Source organism: Arvicanthis niloticus, chromosome 17 (genome assembly GCF_011762505.2).
Source record: "Arvicanthis niloticus isolate mArvNil1 chromosome 17, mArvNil1.pat.X, whole genome shotgun sequence".
Taxonomy (NCBI): Eukaryota; Metazoa; Chordata; class Mammalia; order Rodentia; family Muridae; genus Arvicanthis; species Arvicanthis niloticus.
This window is the reverse complement of record NC_047674.1, coordinates 44,997,942-45,019,498: the sequence shown is the minus strand read 5'-3', so window position 1 is coordinate 45,019,498 and position 21,557 is coordinate 44,997,942. Positions and strand designations below refer to the sequence as shown.

The window sequence follows — 21,557 nt, the reverse complement described above, 5'->3', positions numbered from 1 at the left end:
TATGATCTGTGTCATAAAGACACACACTATAAGCTTAACAGACTAGCTAAGGCCACCCAGCTTAGAAATGGCAGGGACACCACACTAATGCTGCCTAGCCCAGAGCCTGTCCTACTTACCCAACACCATATAGCCACTTCCAGACCCCACTGCTGTAGCTAACCCTCGAACTAAAGGACCGGATCTTCCTAGGAGCAAACTTCCAGGGCTGTGACTGAGCTCTATAAAGATGGATTTAAAGAAGTTCTGGTGCCAACTGAATTGCTATCAGTGACTTCCTGAATCCATTAGCAGCACAGGGTAGGGTTAGGAAGGAGATTTCATGGAACATTTTTTTTATTCTGTTGTTTCATATGCCTGTAATCCCTCAAACCTAGGACACGTGCTGCCATATTGGTTTCCAGAAATTTAGTTACCCAGCCATAGCTGCTAACTGGGTCTCTGTTAGCATATTCAGACAGAATGTCTGTGGGAAGCTCCAGTGTCACCCCCAGGACCAGCTTGAAATATTAATGGATTCTATTGAATAAGAAGCATTGAAGCAGACTCTTATTGTGATAGTTGGAAATGTTGGAGAAATCCACACTGAGAAAGGACGGACATAGTAGGAAATGTGACTTCCATTGGCTGCCGCTACCAAGGGAACGGAAAAAGGGTTCTTTTCAAATAAATTTTCCTTTGCTTTTCTCTCTTGGCAGAGCGAGCCAGTTAGGCTTCCCACTGAATCTTTTTTCAGTTTGTCTGTAGCATGGCTAACTGTGTGTCTCCCATCACATGACACCCTTCATTCCCTGGCCTTATCTTCAGCCTCTTGCCTGCTGTGTGCTGCTTTCACTGCCAAAAATGTCTTCCCACCTGGGAGCCAGTTGGCTGACCAAACAAAGAAGATCCAGGGAGGCGAATTCTACTCATCCAGAGACCTGACCTGGCAGGCCCCTCCTGAGCATTGACGCCTTCTCTACATTGGCTGCCTCGAATCTAAGAAGCTGGAGTCTCGTTCTCTCCATCAACCAAGCAGCACCTTCACGCTCTGCTTCCTGCCGTCCTTGAGATCACTGACAATTGCCAATTCAGCATCTCTTTTCTTGTCCTTTTACCTGCCCAGTCCCCATCACAGTGGGTGTATAACTGTGGAGGGCTGCCCCATGCTGCCTTACTACCCCCACTGTGGAAGAATAGAGGGTGTACTCTGTCATGTTGCTCCTGAGGCTGAGAACAAATCACTCCCATGTCCCCCACGAAATATGTTAAGTAGTTCCTCAGTTGAGGTCCTTGCTAGGAAACACGCATGTTCTTGTTTTCTCTGTGCATGTGGTGCATGCGGGTGTGCACATGTATGAAAGTGTGCCCCATGTACATGTGCAGAGGCCAGAGGTTGAGATCAGGTGTTGAATCACTTACCAGTTCAGATCTTGAGAGGCCTCTCGTTGAGCCTAGACTTTATTGATTGGCTAGACTAGATGGCCAGTTATACCTACCGTGTACCCTGCCACCGATCGCCTTGCCCCACCCCAACCCCCAGGATCCTCTTGTTTCTGCCTCCTAACCCAGGAATTATTAGTTCATGCCACTAGGCCCGACATTTTAGGTGGGTCTGGTGATCCAAACTCAGGTCCTCATGCTTGCTCAGCAAGAACCATACCAACTGAGATGTTTTCCCCAGCTCTGGCATGTGTTTCCTTTAACTGTTGGTTGTGGGAAGTACTTTTAAATAGCTTTTCATTCGGGGAATAATAGAGAACAAGTCACTCTTGCCTGTGGAGTGGGTTTAGGCGTTGTCCCATCACGGCTCTGTGCCACAGCTCTCCCGAGGGTGACCTCCCTTAAGAGCCTACGACAGACATTTTGGTCATAGTACCTTTCCTTCCCAGGTCCAGAAGAGGCCTGGACCATCCCTCATTGCTCCAGGAAGCCTTGAGCAAGAAATAGCAGAAGATGTGAACGGAGAAACCTGCATGTCCTTTGCTAACCCGGACTTTGGCCTGAGGTCCTGTTAGCTCTTTCCCTAAGATTTGGGAAATGTTTCTGAGAGTGAGAGGAAAGGATGGGGAAATTTTACCATTCAAGGGAACCAAAAGACTTCTGGAATACACATGATAGGAAAGATATTCGTTTGTTTGTATGTCGAGACAGGGCTTCTCTACGTAGTCCTGGCTGTCCTCAAACTCACAGAGTGCCAGGATTAAAGGCACACACAATCAGACCCAGTTAAGAGTTGTTTTGTTTTGTTTCCTTTTTGGTTTTGTTGTTTGTTTGTTTGTTTTGATTTGGGTTTTTTTTTGGGGGTGGGGGCAGGGTTTCTCTGTGTAACCCCGGATGTCCTGGAACTCACATGTACCACCATGACCCCAACTGAAGAGAGAATATTTTAAATGTTAACCTTTCCTAGAGGCTCTGAGGGTTGAGTTCTTCCTTTCTGCCCGCAGTAGGTCTTTCACAACTGGCACTGTTCGATTCAATTTTGAAGAAATTGCTAAGTGTAAAGAAAATAGGACGCAGCCGGGAGGTGGCCGGGCATGCTTTTAAATCCTAGCATAGGCAGAGGCAGGCAGATTTCTGAGTTCAAGGCCAGCCTGGTCTACAAGGTGAGTTCCAGGTCAGCCGATGCTATACAGAGAAACCCTGTCTCAAAACACCAAAGGGGGAAAAGGAGAAAGAGAATGAGATTTCCTTGACAGAAGCTGTTTGCTGTGCGACTGGCCATAGTTCATGTAACCCACGTAACCTGTTGTGCAATAGAAATGGTTTCTATATAGTCTGTATAGGTAGGAGCTTGCAGGTTTTGCCTCACAAGTATTGGCTGTCCCTAGGAAGACTGACAGAGTGTGCCAGGCTGTCTCTGGGATGCCCGAGATCTGCTCTTTTGTTGCTGCTTTTGGTCGTTTTAACTAACAGCACCCCCCACTCCCCCACTCCCACCCTGCAAGGCAAAGTCAAGCCCAGCCACTTTGAAGATGCTCTGATTTCGATGCAAGCAAGGAACTACAGAGATGCCTTTTGAAAAGTCTCAGTTGTGTGATGGGGTTGGAGAAGGGAGGAGCCAAAAACACCTACAGGTCAGACGGCACTTCTTTGACCAGGTGTTTTAGGGGTATTTTTTTAAAAAACCAGGTAGGATGTAGAGGACGTTCCCCGTTCTATTAAGGGCATATTTCTGTGTGCAAATGCTTATCTAAAAGTCTTTAGCTGAAATCACTTCGAGCTCATTGTTTTTTGTTTTTTGTTTTTTTTTTTTTTTTATCTTCTGGGTCTTTTCGGATGTTATCCAAAGGAAGAAGGAGAAAGGCCAAACACCATTTGGGAGCATTGAAGTAACCGGAGTCTCTGCGTGAGGCTTAAGTAGCGAGCTGGGAATGAATACAACTTTTCAGAATATAGGACAATCCTTTGTCAAAGGCAGCCCTGGGCTGATGGAAATGAAGCTGCAAGTGCTGACCTTGAATTTTCTGGTAACATTGAGTACTTGGCTGTTCCTAGCCTCTGTTTGGACTTGCAAACAGCTCTGTCGGGTTCAGTTTCCTTTGTTTGCTAAAGGGAACTCGGGGGTGGGGGGGGTGGGGTGGGGGTGCCTTTATAGTGTGCCCTTTTGGTTTTAAACCGAATCTTTGTTTAGCTTTGCTTGAGTTGGGATTATACTCTGGAGCTCAGGCTGGCCTCAAACTTGCTGTCCTCCTGCCTCAGCCTGATCCAGGCTAGGATTACAGGGATAAGCCAGGACATCTGGCTAACACATCTCTCATTCGAATGCTCATCTGATGGCAAATTGACTTCATGTCGGGTGACTAGATACAGAATGAGTTTGAAACTGAGAAGAGATGTTCGCTAGCTCTTTAGTGGTCCCGACACCTGCAGCCAGGTGTCGAGCCTTTCTTATCCTTCCCAGTTTTGAGATGGCACCGTTGGGGGTCAGTAGGACTGTGGTGGATATTTTTAAAGTATATGCTTCATTTAATATAACAGGAGCAGAGTTTGGGCCATCTGCCTCCCACCCACTTAACTTCCAACACCAGTACATCCTCCAAGGAACAAAACTTGGTGTTGATAATAGCTATGCCTACTTGATTGATATTAAGGAATGTACCTACTACAATATATTTGGTTTGGGACAGCCTTTAATTACATTTTTGCTGACACTGTCTACTTGAAGAAAAATAAATAAATAAAACATCAAAATGCAGGAAAATCAAGTGCTACTAGGGCTTTTGCTTAAACCCAACATCCTAGAGCCACTTGTAGAAGCAATCTGCCTTTGACTCTTACTACCTGCCATAGCCAAAGTTTGTTTAGAGTTGAAGGGTATAGACAGGTCTGAATCGTAAGAATCATGTTCTCATATCAATCGAAGGAAGCCAACTTAGACATTTCATCGTGCTTTCCAGGAAATAAGGTTGAAACAGAAAGGGTGTCCAAAATAGCATGGAAGCTTAGTAGGCAATCTGGGAAGCCAGATGATTCTTGCCCTCGATACCTCCTCGCTGAGTGACTTTGGACAAAGGACTTAACTTCTTCCCTTACCTAGATCACAGCTAAACTTTAGTAGACTCTATGTCATCCAGTTGAAAGGAATGGAGAGTTAATGCATGCAATGGATCTAAAATTGTGCCTAGCATAGGCTGAGCATTCAGTGTATGTGAATCATAATGATAATTTATTTACAGGCAGATAGGGAAGGTACTCAGTTACAAAAAGGGGAAAAGGCATCTCCCATTTCTGGTAGCAGTACCGGAAAGCTAGATGTGCTGGTGAAGGCCTATGGGAGGTGGAGGCAGGAGGATCAGGAATTCAAGATCTTTGTCAGCTGCGTGGAGATTTTGAGGCTACCCTCAGTTCTTAGTAACTCTGTTTCTAAATAAATAAATAAATGAATGAATGAATGAATAAATAAATAAATAAGGAGTGTGGGACAGAAGCAGGTTCATTGGGGGAAGCTTGATTGTCTTTGGAGAGCGTTCAGTTTGAACTATCTGTGTTACAGCTCAGCAGAGATGTCACAGTTACATCAAGTGGGCAACAGACCCTCTTACTACATGACAGTTAAGTCTTCTGCGTATTGCAGACTCTCTGTTTTTTTTTTTTTCTGCCAGCTTCATATGAGCTTCCCACAACCCGAAATTCCATGAGCTTCAGATTCACAAATAATAGTGAAGAAGATAGTGGCACATATTAAAAACTCATCAAGTTTGTGTTAAAGAGAGAAAAAAAAAATTCCCCCAAAGTCCTAAATGTCTTATATAAAGTAATGTGTAACTATAAACCTCAGCCTGCCATAATCAAAGAAACACTGAGACTGGACATACAAACCAGAAAAGGAACAGTCCACCTTTCTTGTGTTTTTCTCTTACCCACTCAGTTCATCCTTGGTTTGCTTTGCTTTTGTGCTGGGAACTGGCCTTGTGTATGCCAGTCTAGGGCAGTACCAATGAGTGTCACATTCCCAGCCGAATCCTTACTTTTTTTTTTAAGATTTATTTATTTTTATTTATATGGGTGTCTTCAGACACCCACCAGAAGAGTGCATCGGATCCTATTACAGACGGTTGAGAGTCACCATGTGGTTGCTGGGAATTGAACTCAGGACCTCTGGAAGAGCAGTCAGTGCTCTTAACCGCTGAGCCATCTCTCCAGCCCGAGTCCTTACTTTTTATTTGAGTGAGGCACAGTTGCTAAGTTGTCCAGGCTAGACTTGAGCTCACAACGCAGCCCAGGCAGTCCTTAAACTTGTAGTCCTCCTGCCTCAGCCTCCTGAACAAGCTGGAATGCAGGCTTGCATTACCAGGACCAGCTTTCGTGAATTCATTCACACAGAGACTGTTCACTGAGCACTTCCTGTGTACTATGTACTGTTCTGGGCAAGGATGCGATGGTGAAAACAACAGATCAGTATTTCTTTGCTGATGGGACCTGTAGTCTGGGCTAGCATAGAGGTTAGGAAGAACAGACAATAAACACAACACACAGTGTATTAACTTTTTGTCCATTCATATGGATGCTGTTTAAGAAAATGGGGATGGAAAGTTGACTCGGTGGCATCTGATTATTTTTCCAGAGGACTGAGGTTCAGTTCCTAAAATCCACATGATCACTCACAAACATTTGTAACCCCAAGATCCAGGGAATCTGATCTCCTACTTTAGCCTCCAAAAGCATTACATTGCATGAAATACACAGACACACATACAGGGGTGGGAGTGCGCCGATACAAATAGAATAATATTCTTAAGAAAGAAAAACAGAAAAGAAACCAATATTGAAGCGGTGCAGAAATGGGAACATTCTGGTGGATGACAAAAATTGCAGCTGTCATTGAGGATGGTGTGGGTGGCTTCTCAAAATATTAAAAATGATATTACTATGATCCAGAAATCCCACTTCAGGGTATGTGTGTACTAAAGATTGGAAGCACAGTAGTGAGAAGATATTTATACACCCACGTTCACAGCAGTATCACTCTCAGTAGCCAAAGGGTGGGACGACCCCTCTGTTGACAGACTAACAACATGTAGACAAAGCATGCTATATACACACAATGAAATGTTGACCCTCAAAGAAGTATTGAAACATACTACACACATGGCTGAAACCGGGGGACATGGTGCCAAGTGAAATATCACTTATAAAAAGATTATGAGTCCATGAATATGAAGTCCCAGGAAGAGTACAGAAAACTAAAAAAAAAAAAAAAAAAAAAAAAATAGTTGCCAGGGACCAGAGAGAAGAGAGGAATAGGAATTGTTTAGTACATACTAGGTTTTTGCTTTGCAGGAGAGAAAGAGCTGTGGAGATTGGTTTAGACAAATGAATGCACTTAACCACATTCTGAGAAGGGATGCGATGGGATGCCGAAATTGGAGGTGCATGTCTGTGATGTCAGAGCTTAGCAGCCTTGGCAAGAGGCTTGAGGCTGTCTGGGCTAAATAATGAGACTCTATGGAAGAGGAGAGAGAGATGAGGATGGGATGAAGAGAGGAAGAATAGAAGGAGGACAAATAGGAGAAGGAGGAATTGGAGGAGGAGGGATAGGAGGAGGAGGATGGATATGATGAGGGATAGGAGGACCAGGAGAAGAAATAGGAGGAGGGATAGTAGGAGGGGTAGGAGGAGGAAGAGGGATAAGAGGAGGAATAATAGGAGGAGGAGAAGGAGGAGGAGGAAGAGAAAGAGGAAGAAGAAGAAGGAGAAAGAGAAGGAGAAGAAGGAGAAGAAGGAGAAGAAGGAGAAGGAGAAGGAGAAGAAGGAGAAGAAGAAAGGGGTTAAGTTGGTAAATTTTGGGTACTTGGACACACAGAAAGTAATACATTAAGCTACAAGGGGCAAACCTGAAATGAAACTAAGGGGCAGAGTGTGGTGTCCGGTAGAGTGCCAAACAGCTTTAAATCAGGAAGGCGTCTGAGTAGCTCCTTGAGAAGGGGATTGGAGGAAGGCCTGGGAGGAACTGTGTATCTCCTGGCAGCAGTGGTGACTGTAACCCATGTCTAACCCATGTCACCATGGGTGCTGTGGCAAAGTGCGGATAGGTTCAAACAGTGTCACTGAGAGGCAGCTGATGTTGACACTGGGGTTGGTTGCATTTCAATTGGATTAGAAAGACAATCCAGGCGCTCAGGTGGCACCTGCACTGGCTTTAATGAGATGTCACCGGAGACCACAGATCAGGTTGCTGTAATGATAAATGCTTGTTCTAATACATGACCCTTTCTAAAGTTAAACTAGAGCCTAGAAGCAAAAACCAGAGATGTGATTTCCTTTGTTTGTTTCTTTCTTTTTAAACTTAGTTTTGCAGGTTGTTATTGAGCCTGAGGGGTCTTGGCTTCCTGGGAGTTGAGAAAACATTCATTTTCAGTATGAATTTTAAGTCCCTTATAAGCTTAGGATTTGCAAAGCTTCATCTGACCTTCTGGTCAACTCCTAAGTAAGGAGGGAGCTCGGATATTTTTACTTCAGTTAGTCTTTATCTGATACGTCATGTGGCATGGGATGATGAGCCGCCTAGAAAAGTCTGTGACCTGGTTGTGTTTTATGGTGAACTTAGGAGACCAGGATAAATGGGTATCAGTTTATGACCGTTTAAGACAACACTTTGTACTTATGACGAAATTTGGAAGCCATCGGTACTGTTGGCAATCTTGAACTGATTCCCACAAGTCAGTTTTGATATCACTTTTCTAGATGTGATAAGATAAGTGGTATGCCAATCGTGAATCTCTGCTCCGCAGCCAGGAAGAGTCACTGCCTCGGCAGCACTCAATACTGACCCTGAGGAGGTGGCTCACACATGTGGGGACGGCCAATGACTTTGCCCCTCCCACAATCCTGTTCTCTAGGCAGGAAGTTCTGAAACTACACTTCAGGGATGGGGTAGGGCTAGAAACAAGTTCTTTTGCCTGGTATCCTTTCTATACTATAGCAATCATAGTTGATTGCCTGAAAACAATATACCACCAACCTTGAAAATGGCCTCCTATTCCAGTTTTTGGTAACCAATCTGCCTAATGTTTGATTTCCTTTAGTTTATAAACAAAGTTCTTCCCTCTCTTCCTCTTTCCTTCCACTCATTCTTTCTTTCCTTCTCTCCTCCCTTCCTCCTTCCTTCCCTTCCTCCTTTCTTTCTTTCTTTCTTTCTTTCTTTCTTTCTTTCTTTCTTTCTTTCTTTCTTTCTTTCTTTCTCTTCCTACCTCCCTCTCTCTTTCTCTTTCTATTGGTTCTTTATGAATGCCACATCCTGCATCCCAATCCCATTCATCTGCCCTCCCCTCCCCTTCCCTCCACCCTTTCAACCTTTCTCACAACAGAGGGAAAAAAAATCTCTTCATGGAAGCCATAGTGTGTCACCATATCCCACACTATACTCTTTTGTCCACACTTCCTTGCTTGCAAATGTTCATTGCAATGAGTCATGGGTCTACTCATGGGTCTAACGAGGCTTCTCTTCGTCACTACTGAAAGCTCACTGGAATTCCTCTCAGATGCCCTGTTGTTTGTTGCCTTGTGTCACGGAGATCCCGTAGTTCTTTTTTTTTTTTTTTTTTTTTTTTAAAGATTTATTTATTTATTTATTATGAGTACACTGTAGCTGTCTTCAGACACACCAGAAAAGGGCATTAGATCTCATTACAGATGGTTGTGAGCCACCATGTGGTTGCTGGGATTTGAACTCGGGGCCTCTGGAAGTGCAGTCAGTGCTCTTAACCACTGAGCCATCTCTCCAGCCCGATCCCATAGTTCTGAATCTGTAGGACTAGCCTTTTTATGTACTCCAGCAATTCACTGATGGGGTAGATAGTGGGGCAGGTCAACTGGATGTGGGCCCGAGAGGTATCTGAGCTGGTCAGCCTGCAGGTTCTCTTGCTCTCATGCCCTCAGGGCATGCTTTACAATGGTACCCCTCCATGGCCACTGCATCAGCTTCTGCTGCCAGGATCTTGCCCTGTTTGAGTTCCAGTTCTGACTTCCTTTGGTGATGAACAGTGATGTGGAAGTGTAAGCTGAATAAACTCTTTTCTCCTCAGGTTGTTTTTTTTTTTTTTTTTCCCCTGGTGTTTTATTGCAGCAAAAGAAATCCTAACTAAGAAAGTAGCAAAAGAAGAAAAGCCCAGTGAATTCAGCAGACACTCTGGAAAAGGAATTTAATCCCATGGAACATGGTATTTATCTGTAAGAAATCACAGCCTCATATGGGCGTAGAAGAAACACCCAGATAAGTGCAGGACAAGATTGTGTTTGAATGCCACATCCAACTAAAAGAAATGCAGTTATTTGCTAAGGATGGACGGAGGAAGGTGTTGCTTTGACTTAATGCTTTGGAGAACAGGTGAGCTGGCATCAGGGAGGTGCCTTCAGAGATGGATGAAATTCACAAATAGGGAGGAAGTCACTCCAGGTAAAGACATTGGCCTAGACGAAGACCCCAGTTGAGTATCTACTTAAAAGATATGACCACTCACATTTGTTTGTCTAATAAATAACTAGAAACAATCTGTTTGTTCACAAGAGGGTAGTCAAAGAAATTATGGCATACTTAGCCGATGAGAAGTGGTCACCTGGGAAAAATAAATCAAATAGAGAGTATAAAATGACTAATGGAAAAATAAAGTATCATATTAAATGACAGAAGGAGGCTGAGGAACACTGAGAACATCATAACGGTTAAAAATATACGAAAGGATATAATATTTGTGGACGTGTAATTTCACAGTGCTTTGATATTATCACTAATGCTGATACCTATTTATAATTTCCTCATGTCTTAAAGAGAAAACAGTGGTGAGATGAACAACTAATTCAGTACATAGCAATTGTTGCTGGGGAGAGAAGAGCTTTCAGCTGACTGTCTTACAGATGGAGATTGATGAATAGAAGAAAGTTGTACACATTCACACTCACGCGTATATTTAAAACCTGAAGTAAATACAGCACACTAAGATTTGACAAACCCTTGTTTATTGTCTCTATTTCCACACACTTGAACTATTTAATAATTTTAAGATGAAATGCATGGTCATTACTGGCATTCACCTGGAATCGCAGTGCTTGGGAGTCAGAGGCAGGAAAATCAGAAGTTCAAGAAAGAGAAAGTCCTGGAGCATAAGGCACAGCAGATGATGTCTGAATGTCCCTTGGAGCCCAGTATGCTGTGGCAGGAAGAAAGCCGTGAGTTCAAAGTACATGAACAACTTGCCTTAGTGAGCTACAGGCTTTCCTGGGATATGATGGGGACCTTGTGTCAAACAAATCACACACACACACACACACACACACACACACACAGAGAGAGAGAGAGAGAGAGAGAGAGAGAGAGAGAGAGAGAGAGAGAGAAAGAGAGAGAGAGAGAGATGCACAAGTACACTCACACACTGGGGGATGGAGGAGATAGTGACAGAGAGTCAGACACAGAGATACAGACACAGTGACAGAAACCCATGGCCTCTGCTGCTCCGTTCTGTTTACTCTCCTGCATGGCTTCAGAAGAGGATGAGTCCCACAGATGTAAACCAGGGCCAGGTATTGGAAATGCTTTGACGGCCAAACTCAGGATTGTGAGCTTTCGTTGGCAGTTGGAAGTTACCAGAAGCTTTGGAGAACCTTTTTCTTTTAGCTCAGTTTTAGCCAATCAAATAAGATAGAACTCAGGCCAAGAACAGTCAGGAAACTGTCACCATCGGTGTTGCTGGGGCAGGATGCAGGTCTGCAGACATGCAATAAACAGCAGCAGCAGGTTTTCGCTCCGACCATCCTACCCAGAACACGTTTTATCTTGTCAGAAAGGATAGGTTCGTTCCTTTGTTGTTTGTTTGTTTGTTTGTTTGTTTTGTGACAGGGTTTCTCTATGTAGCCCTGCTTGTCTTGGAACTGACTCTATAGACCAAGCTGGCCTCAAACTCACCACCCACCTGGCTCAGAAAGGACAGGTTTTTGTTTTTTTTTTTAATATGCTAAAACTTGTTTACGTTTTAATGAATAGAAGTCCTTAAAGTCTATATAGTTCCTACCATCTTAGTTTTGATTTTGAGACAGGATCTCACTGAAGTGCACAGGCTGCCCCCGAGATGACACTGTAGTGTAGTCAGCTTTGAACTTCTGGTCCTTCTGCCTCTGCTTCCTGAGTAGTTGGGAGTATAAGCCTGTCCCAACCAAACTTGGTGACAGATTTCAGGCTAGACTTCAAGGGTCTATAAGTAAGAAATTAGCCATGCCAATAACAAAATAACAAAATGCCAGATGTTTGGTCGTGGTGCTGGCAAGGACAGATGGGTGGAAAAAAGGAAGTCATAGTTGAAAAAGTTTGAACTCATAATGGTCTCACAACACGTTAGGACTTCCCATGGCACACCACATGAGAAGAAAGAGGAAAAAAGGAAAAGCAAAGAAAAACTATGTATGATTCGGGTGGGAACGGGCAGGCAAACTCGGTTAACGCTAATGTGGGAGGAATGGGGGCTGTGGCGTGCTGGCTACTGATTAAGAGAACTGGCTGGGTCACATTTGTGTTGGGATGCCGAAGGCTCAAGTCACATGGTTGGACTGAGAGGAGGAGGACTGGAGGTTATAAGGAACACATGCTGTACAAAGACACTGACAGGAGTCAGGAGCCTGATAATCAAAAGAAGGGAGTATAAACCCGGGATCTTGGAGCTAAAGTAACCCTATGGATACGTAGCAACCACCTTTGTAGACTTTTCAAAAGAAGCCCCACCATTAACTAGCCAATGATTGCTAATCATTTCAATGACACTGGTTATGAATTGCTACTAACAGTTATGGAAAAGGTTGCACTAGAGATGAACTATTGACTTCAGAGGTACCTTTAAGAAAACTCTCCTGGAATAACCTGGGGAAAGAGGATCTAGGTAGTGCTTCTGGGTGACTGCCAGGATTCCTCACCCAGCGTCAGCTCAGAGGCCACTCTCTTGCTATCTAGATCTACCTGTTAGTTTGTGGTTGATGGATATACACACACATACACATCCCCACAACACTCAAGTTCTTGGACATATGACGGCCAAGTTAAAAGCAGGGGGGTCTATCTGTGTGGTATTGTTAATTCACTTTAAGGCTTCAGAGCTCTGCCTTTCAAGTATTCTCACAGTCAAGTGCCTCAAACTAGGATGAAGGGATTTTTTTTGTGTGTGTGTGTGTGATAGCAACCTTGCATAGCAAGCTCAAGTTAATTAATTAAAATTAAAAATGTTTGGATAACTTTCTTATACATTTTTGGTGAAGCTTGTCATTCCAAGTGAAGGAAAACAAGCAAGTTAGGGAATAACATTATGGTGTTATAGACTTAAAGTGTTCCCCCAAATTCATATGTTCAAATCCCCATTCCAATACGAGGGTTGAATGGCGTTGATAACCTAACAAAGGACATTGATAACCTAATAAAAGGAAGTTCCATGGCTCTTGTGCCTTGCCAGGACCCAGCTAGAAGAGAAATGTCTGTAAGTCAGAAGTGAACACTGAGCAGGCAGTAAGCAGGTTAGCACCTTGTTCTTGGCCTTCAAACCTCCACAGCTGGGAGAAATAAATGTTTGCTGATTAAAACCTCCATTGGTTTGTGATATTACGCTATGGCAACCTGAAATGCCTAAAGTAGGGGGTTTAACAGGACTTGGTTGGTTCTGTTTGAGGCTGTTCTCAATGTCACAGAGAGATTCTTTCTGAGCCTGAGTTTAAGCAGGAAGCAGATTTTGCCAGGCACAGTGAGGGTACAGGTAACACTGGCAGTGTCGAGTGAGTGGCTTTGTGCAGGCGACTGGGACAGGCTGTTCTGGCTTTCTCTATGCACCAAGAATAAGAAATTAGGCCCCTGACTCTTCTCTTGTTTCCAGTGTTATTGGCTTTTCCCTGCCTTGCCTAGATCTCCATTCCACGAATCTTTATTAGGCCCTCTCGGGACACAAAATTACCAGTGACAGAAGATGAAAGACTGACGGCAGGCTGGTGGTCTGCAAGTCAGCCATCAATTTAAATATGGTTATAGCTATCATGTAGATGAACCAGACACAGACTCCAATGTCCAGTACAAGTGGACATTAAAACACTCTATGATCTCATTGCCTACAATTTCACTGCTTTTGCATGGGTGTGAGCAGGAGTGTGTCACGGATCCACTGCGAAAGTAAAGGGACGAGTTTGAGGGTTGGTTCTGTCCTTTCAGCATGTGGGACCCAGGAACTGAACTTAGGTCATTAGGCTTAGCAGCAAGTGCCACTAAACCAGCTTGCCAGCCACCATTCTGTTTAATTATCTCTGCTGGAATTTTGCCATATAGCCCAGGCTAGTCTTAAATTCACTGAATAAGCCAGGCTGGCTTTGAATTTATGGCAGTCTTCCTGCCTCAACTTCTTAAATGCTAGGATTATAGGTATATGCCACCTATGCATTGACTGCATCTTTAGAAGCAGGCAAAGGATTTCGTATTTCATTTTGTCTTTGAGAAGTTGTTATCTATTGATGAATCCTGGGGTCCCTTTACTCTGCTAGTTTACAACTAAGAGAAAGGAAGAATAAGACCATGTCTCGAAGAGCTTGGGCTGGAGGGACAAAGCTCTCTAAAACACAGTAGTGAAATTACACGCGCATCTGGCCATAGCATGTGAAACCATTAGGTGAGCATGCTAAACGAGAAAGAGAGAGAAAGAGAGATCGAAATGACCTGAAGACGGCTTCCTGGTGCCTCAGAATTGAACTAAAGCCTCCACATTATCTAAAGAGAAACTGAGAATCAAGTGATTTTGCTTGAACTTACAGCAAATAAAAAGGCCAGCTCTGGGGACCTTCTGAAGCGTGTTCTCTACAAAAGGTTGCCGGAAAGCACGGGGCTGCTAAGGAAGACATGCATCTGTGTGGTGTTCCAACTCCGCTCTAAGAAAGCAAGGGCATTCCCCAGATAGACCTGTCAGTGGAGATGAGCAGCTCAGGCAGTTCACCTGGGATGGCCCAGGTCCAGGCAGGTTTGCGGCTCCATGGAAGCTGCCTGCCTGCTGGTAAAGCTAGAACAAGCAGAGGGGTGGTACATAACTGTAGGCAAACCACAGTGAAGCCAATAGCTATCCATGCTCAAGAGGGAAGTCTATGGAGACTCCTTGTCCCTAGCCTTTAATTAGCCGGTGTCTCAGACAGCAGGGCTTACCCTGACCCAAACAAGCAGTCTAGAAAGAACAAATGAGCCTCTGCCCAGCTGGCCTCCTAGCTGATTGGCCTCAGAGTGTTCAGTGTGCTCTCCTGAAATGTCCCCAGCTCCCCTGACTTCTCCCTCCCTGTGACACAGATGCTGCTTGTCATGTGGGGTAGATGCATTCTGTGAGTACAGTGATGCCTTTGGAGGAGAGCACCTGCTCAAGTGGCATTAGCTGAGATGTAGGTGGCAAAGCAAGAAAGCACAGAGCACAGACAGGAGTTCTCGCTGGAGGGCCTTTCCTTTCTTCTTCCTCTCTCATTATACACAGAGTCCCATAGGAAGGCTCAAAAGGCCTAGAAAGATGGCAAGCGTCCCTGTCAACATCAGACAGGTGTAGCTTGGGGTGTGTGTGTGGGGGGGGGGGGGAGGATATGAAATTTTTTTTCTTTATTTTTCTTTAATATGAAAAGCATTTGAAAAGACAAGGATCAATCCCACCAGGCAGTTGAGCCGATGCTAGTTGCACCAATCCAAACATGCCAGGTGAAAGTTACAGAGCTCAAGTTTATCTGCAAAATAAAATAAAAATCAACTTTAAAACAGCACCTTCAAACAAATACAACAAGACCTTAATGCCCATTCCTTCAGTCAAAATCCACACAAAGCTAAGAAAGACTCTTCAGTGTCTTGTAATAAGTAGATCACTTCTTCCTACCACTGGCTTATATCATATCAGTTTGGTCAGATTATTCCAAAAAGCCTCATTAGCATGCTAACCAGACAAGTTCAAAACCCACAGACAAACTGCGTATTCCATTAAGATGCTAAGGTGCCTTTTGAAAGGTGGTAGTTTAATTGCTAATATTCATTTCACCAATTAATCACGGCCTGCCAATCTTTAGATACTTATGTCAAACATTTTCATTTGTCAGGTGGAAATAGTCCTAGTTTTCCAATTATACAGGTAAACTTTGAGACATCCCATAATGATTATAGTAGATTTCCTGAAATCCCAGCACTTAGGGACATCAGAGCTGCGTTAATTCTATTCACAGGTATGTTTTGTCTGTCACATTTCTGTGTTCGCAAAAGTAGAACACACTTTTAGTTTATTTCTTCCTTTCATTTACTTAACACATCTTTTGTGAGCTTGCATGATGTGCTTGCAGTCACTGTTCAAAGTTCAGGGACGCTACACAGGAAATGGGGGCATACAATTCTCCTGTATCTCCAGAATGAGATGTAATAAATATTGCATAGACTTATAATTTATTCAGTCTAGTCTTCCATTTTTGGATGTCAGGATACTATTTGTTGGGTTTTCTCAAATGTAAGGGAAACGTGCACTGATTGTTGGTGAGTCCAAGTAAAAATTATCTCAGCTAATAATAGTATTTGGTTGGTAACACTAAGCCTTAAAATATGACATTATAAACAATGGTATGATTCTTGGCAGAAATTACAAAGATCTGGGAGAGCCCAGCAGTCTTTTGCTTGATGGATGACTAAAGGTTCTGGAAGCATCTGAGTCTGTGCCATGCACTATCTCAGTTTTCGAGGCTTCCCAGGGGCAAGGCTCCAGTTCTAATTGAGCCCATGCTGTTATATCAGCTGCTGTCACTTCTCAGACCCTGTGGTTATGCAGCAGTGTGCAAGGCTGACCTGGGGATTCTGGAGGCATTTCTTTTGACCTCTACCAAGAGTGTTTGCTCTTCTGCTCTTTGCCCAACGACCAGCAGGGCCACCTTCCTGCCATCTGTGCGTCCTGCGCATAATGGCATGGGGTAATGTCACAGAATCTGTTTGTTGATGATTTCAGTATGAGCCGAATATAGCCCAGGTGAATTCTAAAAATCCTACTGTAGCTGAGCTTATAAGGACCGGGATGCTGAGACATGGAGGGATGCAGCAAGTCTCATGGTTAGCACTGGAGCCAAACTGACAGCTGTGGAACTTCTCTGCTCACCCGCTTCATCCCATGCAACCAGCAAGTCCAAGTTTGTGGTAGGACTGTGTGGAATTTATGGGATGGGTCAAGGAACACCATTGCTTTTGAGTGTGTCTTGGTGGTTACTGGTTAAAATGCCTTTCATACCAAGCACCTCAGTTTCCCAAATATGGAGTCTATTTAATTTTCTGCTTTGTTGATCTGGGAGAGGCTTTTTTGGATTCCATGGAATCTGAGTAGCGGAATTCAGTAATTGTTCTTTGCTTTAGTTTTTGTTAGCATGCATTATTTATATGCAATAGTAGGTTTCGTTATGGAATTTTTATACATGTGTTTTTGTGTCGGCGTGCTTTCTACTGGCATCTTTAGGTTGGAATGTCTCAGTGCAACGACAGTTTTGTAAACGTGGTCACAACAGGTCTGAAGAGATTGCTCAGTTGTTAAGAGCACTTTGTTGCGTTTGCAGAGGACCTTGGGGTTAATTACTGATACCCACAGAGTGGCTTATAACTCTCTGTAAACCCCTCTGTAAATTCTGGGAGAATCTGATGCCCTCTTCTGGCCCCTCAGGCACTGGAATCACAACGGAAACATCTGGGACTGTGATCTCCATCTGTGAGAGCTGATGTTTGCAAGCTGGGAGAAATCATTGCACATTCTCAGGACCACACAAGCAAGGCATGGGTTTATAACGGAAGGGAGCTGGTTGGATTTGCTTCTATGTTATCGGGGACATGTATTTTACCTGTTTTCAAGGGATTTCAACAGCCACCAGAAACTTGTCATTTTGTCCTTACTAAAAAGGAAATGTATTCTATGTGGTTTTCATCAGTCTAAACTAAATAAACAAAACCAAGCCTTTAGTTTAGGGACTAGAAAGATGGCTCAACGGCTAACAGCACTGACTCCAGTTTCAAAGGACCCGGGTTCATTTCCCAGCACATACATGGCAGCTTACAACTATTTATAACCTTCATTTCAGGAGATCCAACACTCTTGTGGTCTCCAAGGCTACTAGGCACACACATGGTGCACAGACATATATGTATGCAAAACACCCATACATATAAAATATAATAATGCTAGCAACAACAATGATACATTATTCTTTTAAAAAGTACTTTGTTTAGTGCTGTGATTTATTTTTTACTTGTTGGCTTGAGATGGGGTCTCATTATGTAGCCCTGGTTGGCCAGAAACTCACTATCTGGATCAGGCTGGCTTCAAGTTCACAAAGATCTTCCTGCTTCAGCCTCCAAGAGTCCTGAGATAAAGATGTGAGTCACCACACCCAGCCTGTGATACCCTTTTAAAAATATATACTCTACTTTTATTTTTCTTTTTTGCCTTCATTTTACATTTTTATTCTAAGTAATTCAAGAGTTTCTTAGTGTAAAACTTTCAGAATGGAGCCTTACAAGACACAGACATGTTATAACATTTTATAACTTTTATTTTTGATATTAATTCATGGATATGCATACTATATTTGGCATATGATTAAGATGTTTTTTGTTTGTTTTTTTTGTTTCTTTGGACAGAGTTTCTCTGTGTACCTCTGGCAGTCCTAGAACTCACCCTGTAGACCAGGCTGGTCTTGAACTCACAGAGATCTGCCTAACTCTACCTCTTAAGTGCTGGGATGTGGATATACCACCACAGCTCAGTGATATTCTTAATCTGTGATCACTGGACTCTGTATACAGAACCCACAGACACAGAGAGACAACCGTGATGGTGAGGGGTTATGGGTGTGAATACGTTGGGGACAAAAAACTCAGCTCCAGGAATTCCAACTGATGAGGTTCGACCACCCATTTTGGTGTGCCTGTTAAAGAGATCCTCGGTGGTAAAAAGCAGACAAACATTTAACCAATGTGGCCACCCTGGGAGCACAGATAAAGGTGTTCGGTGACCTATCCTCCAAAGGTCCATGGTAGCTTGACTCTAAGAATCAGCCAGGAAACAAGAACTATACATAACTAAACAGCCTAGGTAAAGTGGTCTGGTTGACCACTGGCTGGTTCTATATAAAGAAATCCTGGTATTTTGAGGAGATAAGCTAGCCACTTCTATACGACGAGTTGCTTTCAAATGCCTAAAGGAGATGGGTATAAACTAGAGGCAGATGCACTGGGTTGGTAGCCTGCATTTAGTTACCTTGTGAGTCAAGTGCAGAGCTACATTGTGGAGGCTTCTCAGCAAAGGCAGTCCTTAAGTGCCTGTCATGCTAAGTGGTGGCTTCTTTGTTCCAAATGTCACCAGACATTAATATGCATATTTTATTTTTTTTCCAAAGTACTACCCATTTCTGCCCACTTGACGATTGTTTCTTATTTTCCTAAGACACAGCTATGGCGTAAGTCATCTCCTCTTACCTGCATCTTTTGGCAATCACACTGAGGAGCTCAGTGTCTTAATTGAGCCTGACAAACCGTGACAACCAGTCTTCCTGACTAACAACTCAGTAGTTCTTCCCACCCCTTTAAGAGCTATTCAGTAAATAGTCATTAAGCGTCTTCCATATGCTAGATACTATTTTAACTATGGAAACTTCTGCAAAAACCAGTCCCTGTCTTGAGCTATCTGGTGACTCATGAGGATGTGGGTGGGGTCCATCAGTGGTCATCTTCAGGAGAGAAGCGAGTAGAGAAAGCAAAGCTGGATACTTCCAGAACTAGGCAAAGCCATTAACTTCCTTAATGAGGAAGGGCCTTTTTTCTGGGAGAGTGAGCTGGAGTTGAATGGTTAGAACACAGTAAGGTTGCAATCATGGGAGATGGAGACTGCTGGACACTGTAGAAGATGATTCATTGTTGTGATCCAGACTCCAGACCACTGATATTGCTTGGGGGTGTAGTTTCAGGGGTAAAGGGTAAGCTAAGGTCTGCTGAGAAAGACGAAGTCTGAAAAACAAGGCGTAGAGTTGACACTGTAAACAAGGGAGCATTCGCAGAAGAACAAGACGACAGAGGTCCATTTTAACTATCACCAGCAAGTGGGCGGAGACCATACTGAAGATTGAGGGTGTGAGGCAGGGGATGTTTACTAACAGAAGAAAGAATACTCCTGGGGCTGATGTTGTTATAATGGAAGTTACTGTTAGAGTTGTGAGTTAAAGAGAGGAAGCAGAAATGGAAAAAGCCCATGGGTTGTAGAGGTGATGTGCTGAAGCCAGGAGATCTGGATGTCCTGGGATACAGGGGAAGGAGCAAGTCTGGACTGAAGATGTTTAAAGATGGTGACTTTGAATGGCCTATGCCACATCCAGTTGGACACTTTTAGAGCAGTTGGTTATTAAAACCCCAGTCTCAGGGATGCTCTAGCCAAAGGTATATCTGGGGGATTTTCTGGTATAGATAGTAGCTAAAGGTAAGGGCCTGGGAGAAGAACCGGAGTGAGAGGAGGGATAAAGATGTTCATGGTGGCTTCTGGATCTGCTGTGGTTGATGAGGATGGTGAGAGAAGAGAACTGGGAGTGACAGTGGGAATCTTTCATACTCAGGGGAGATAAGCGTTGGAACTTGCTGAAAGGGGACAGAACTGCTTCCTTCCTGCATTTACTTCCATGGCTGTCTTGTTTGTCTTGAGACAACATCTCACAATGTGGCCAAGTATGTCCTCGAACTCTTGATTCTTCTGCTATCCAGGTACTGCCTGGGTCTATTTGCCTGTGCCATCTCTCCTGGCACAACCTTCTATAATACTGAACCTCATCTTTCACTGATGTCACTACACTTACCCCATTCCCTCTCGTATTACTCCCAAATAGTCCCTCTGCTATAGACCCACCAAGAAGCCACATCATCCCTCTGTTCTTACTTTGTCCCTTTGTAACCTTCTAAACCTAACGCCAATCTGTTTCCTCATGACTGGCCTACACTAGTCTGGTCCATAGAGATTTGTTTGGGCCTCACTCTACATTTGATTTTGGGCTAACTAATGATATGGACTGCAGAATTATCTCTTTGGAATAAGTCTTGAGGGAAGAGGTCTTGTTTTAATCTTCCTTTGTGGCCTGGAGTCTGGAGTAGGCTACTTGCTGTTATAGGAAAGTTCTCATTGGTCAAAATGACTGACTTTAGCTTATCTGTTCCAAGAGGGGTCTTGAGGATTGAACTTGCAGCTGTCTATCAGGAAGAGGGCAGCTGAGTGAATCTGTACAAGGGATGTCTATCTTGGTTGGCTGCTAACCACATCTTAGGAAGGAGTACATAAGGAAGAAGCCAGGAGTGAGGGGTAGGTCTTTGCTCAGAACGGCCACTAGGAATATAAAAGTACTGTACTGTACCTGTACACTGAGATGTCAAAATTCAAAATGGTCACAAACTTTACAGCTGGCCCTTAGAAGCCCTCCTTCGACAAGCAATGTCCACTCTGGCTCGATGAAAATAAAGACCACTGGGTAGGATATCGAGGCTCCATAAGACAGTGTCTTAGGAATTTAGTGTTAATAAGAATTATAACTCATTGCCATGACTACATAACTGGAGTATAAGCACTAAAGTGCAAGCAAGCTCCAGTATCTATGATGAGTTGGGTTTACTGACCTATCCCAATATGCCAAGTAAGTGGTGAAAATGGGGGGGGGGGTTACGTAACACATTGGGAAGAGGAACAAACAATGAGTCTAGGGACTCCCAAGTTAGTCTTCAAGTCACTGACGTGAGATCTAGGTTGACTAGAACAAGAACCGAGGCAGAAGAGCAAGACGTAATCGTAAATTAGCAGTCCCCATTTAGGTGTGGTCTGGTTGATCATAGATTCAGTTCTGCCTCTTTGAGGTGCTCTGAAGAAGTCCTTAATTCTTGAAGGGATCAATCTAGTTTTCCACATGATACGATGGTCTGTTATATCCTGGATAATTCCTTTGGGGGTAAGAGAGTGGTCAGTCCCATGAAGCCCTTTTGGCTGTCCTGGAATTGAAGGTAACTGCAGGTTTAGGACAGTATATTGCCTCTGTGCTTCAACCTTGAAAGAAGATGAGACAGGTTG

At 43.7% G+C, this 21,557-nt stretch overlaps 1 protein-coding gene across 2 annotated transcripts in view; it reads left to right on the top strand.

The window, feature by feature from the left end:
* Paqr8 (progestin and adipoQ receptor family member 8) overlaps window positions 1-21,557 on the top strand; it is a 40,626-nt gene that overhangs the window by 8,600 nt on the left and 10,469 nt on the right. Inside the window, exon 1 of one of the 2 annotated variants that reach the window (XM_076915218.1) lies at window positions 3,277-3,449. The exons of the other annotated variant lie outside the window; for it this stretch is intronic. The gene's annotated coding sequence lies outside the window, so the exon portion shown is untranslated. Of the gene's footprint in view, window positions 1-3,276; window positions 3,450-21,557 lie in introns of those variants that run through there. 2 annotated transcript variants of the gene reach the window in all.